Raw genomic sequence first — 2,621 nt, 5'->3', positions numbered from 1 at the left:
GCCCCCAAAATGGCGGCACAACGCCGCTGGCCCGACTCCTCCTGCCCAGTGACCGCCTCTGCCTGTCAATCAGGCAGAGGCGCTCATTGGGCAGAGATGCTGATCGCATCTCTGGCATGTGCCGGTGCACTGCGGCACCAGCACACATGCACTTCAGACCTGATCTCCTGTTGTGTGAATATGCACAGCAGGGATCAGGTCTGAATTAGGCCCTATATACAGCTGTCAGTAAGGCAGGGATGTGCTGCTGCCAGTGAGGCAGGGATGTGCTGCTGGTAGTGAAGCAGTGATGTGCTGCTGTCAGCGAGACAGGGATGTGCTGCTGTCAGCGAGGCAGGGATGTGCTGCTGTCAGCGAAGCAGGGATGTGCTGCTGTCAGCGAAGCAGGGATGTGCTGCTGTCAGCGAGGCAGGGATGTGCTGCTGTCAGCGAGGCAGGGATGTGCTGCTGTCAGCGAGGCAGGGATGTGCTGCTATAAGTGAGGTAGGGATGTGCTGCTGTCATTGAAGCAGGAATGTGCTGCTGCAGTGAGGCAGAGATATGCAGCCCACTATCTCCCTATCACCCCTGCCTGAGTCACACACTTTCCCTGTCACCCCTGCCTCAGTTACCCACTATCTCCCAGTCACCGCTGCCTCAGTCAACCACTATATCTGCGATCCCTGCCTCAGTCACCCACTATACCAGTCACCCCTGCTTTAGTCACCCACTGTCACCCTATCACCCCTGCTTCAGTCACCCACTATCCCTGTCAACCCTGCCTCAGTCACCCACTATCTCCCAGTCACCCCTGCCTCAGTCAGCCACTATCCCTGTCACCCCTGCCTCAGTCTCTTACTGTCCCTGTCACCCCTGCCACAGTCATCCACTATCTCCCTATCACCCCTGCCTTAGTCATTTATTATACCTGTCACCCACTTTCTTCCCATACTTACCCAACCCCTTCCTATCACCCCTCCCTCAGTAACCCACTATCTCCCTGTCACCCACTATCTCCCAGTCACCCCGGCCTCAGTCACCCACTATCTCCCACTCATACATGCTTCAGTCACCCACTATCTCCCAGTCATCCCTGCCTCAGTCACCTACTGACACCAGTGCTGACATTTCTGCTGCGGCCTCTCCACTCTCCAGCGTGAACGTCCTGACGACTGAGGAAATCCGCTTCCTAGTTGAGGACTCCGGGAATGAACACTGCCGATATTGCTGTCAGATGACTTTCTACCCAACGGAGGATTTTTGATACTTCCAGCTTTGCCATGCAGTTTCGAGTGCCGCCTTGATGATTTGTGTACACTACCGTGGTGGCGTTGTCAGATTGTACTTGAACAGGCCTGTTCTGTACTAGAGGCAGGGCCAGTGTCAATTAATTGAACACTGCCTGCAATTCCAGAATGTATATCAGGAGGAGAGATTCCTCCCTGGTCCACCGACCCTGGAGAAAGTGTTGCTCCAACACCATGGCCCAGCCCAAAAGACTGGCATCCATTGTCAGGAGGACACAGTTGGAGATCCAGAAGGGATGGCCCCTGCTCAACTGTTGGTCCTGTAGCCACCAGCTCAGTGTCAGACGAACCTCCGGAGTCAAGGAGATCATTTGAGACATCATCCGATGAGGCAGGCCGTCCCACTTGGAGAGGATTAACCTCTGCAGAGGGCGGTAATGAAATTGAGCGTACTCTACCATATCGAAAGCCGACACCATGAGGTCTAGTACTTGCATCGCTGTGTGTATCAACACTCTTGGGCGAGAGAGGACGATACTGTCCTGAATTTTCAGGACTTTCTCTGGAGACAGAAACAATTGTTGGCTGTGTGTGTCCAGCAGTGCCCCTAGGTGCACAATGTTCCGAGCAGGGACCAGCGAGGACTTTTTTCAGTTGATGAGCCACCCGTGGACTTTTAGGAATTGGACGGCCAGTTCCAGATAACTGTGGAGAACCTCTTGGGAGTTCACCAGGATCAGCAAGTCGTCCAGATTTGGCAGGATCCTGATTCTCTGATGGTGAAGGGTCGTCATCACGGCCATGACCTTGGTGAATATCCGAGGTGCCGTGGCCAAACCAGAAGGCAGGACTTGAAATCCAAAAACAAACCAGGCACAACACTGCTTAGCTTCCATCATCAGATGAGATTGGACCAGTGGCGTAACTACTGCCCCCGCAGTCCTCGCGGTGGCTTGGGGGCGAGGGGCTGCGGGTGCGCCACTGATTTACAACAGACTGACATGCGGACGAGCGTCCGCATGTCAGTCTGCAGTCTCCTTCCCTCCGCCGCTTTTTGGAGGGACACGGAGGGCACACAGCGCGCCTCCCTGTGTCCCTCCTGCTGCATCATCTCCGGCGGCCGCGGGTCTAATAGGGGGAAGTGCCGTCCGTGAGCTCTAATTGGCTCATGAACCGGCACTTCCCCCTATTAGACCCGCGGCCGCCGGAGATGATGCAGCAGGAGGGACACAGGAGAGACGAGCTGTGCCCTCCGTGTCCCTCCAAAAAGCGACGGCGGGGGGGGGGGGGGGTAAATATCTGTCACTGGGGGCATATATGGCACGGGGGAGGAGGGAGGAATATCTGGCACTGGGGCATTTCTGGCACTGGGGGGAATATCTGGCACTGGGGGCA

Source organism: Pseudophryne corroboree, unplaced genomic scaffold, assembly GCF_028390025.1.
Source record: "Pseudophryne corroboree isolate aPseCor3 unplaced genomic scaffold, aPseCor3.hap2 scaffold_1363, whole genome shotgun sequence".
NCBI classification, from domain to species: domain Eukaryota; kingdom Metazoa; phylum Chordata; class Amphibia; order Anura; family Myobatrachidae; genus Pseudophryne; species Pseudophryne corroboree.
Note: the sequence above shows the minus strand (reverse complement) of the source record.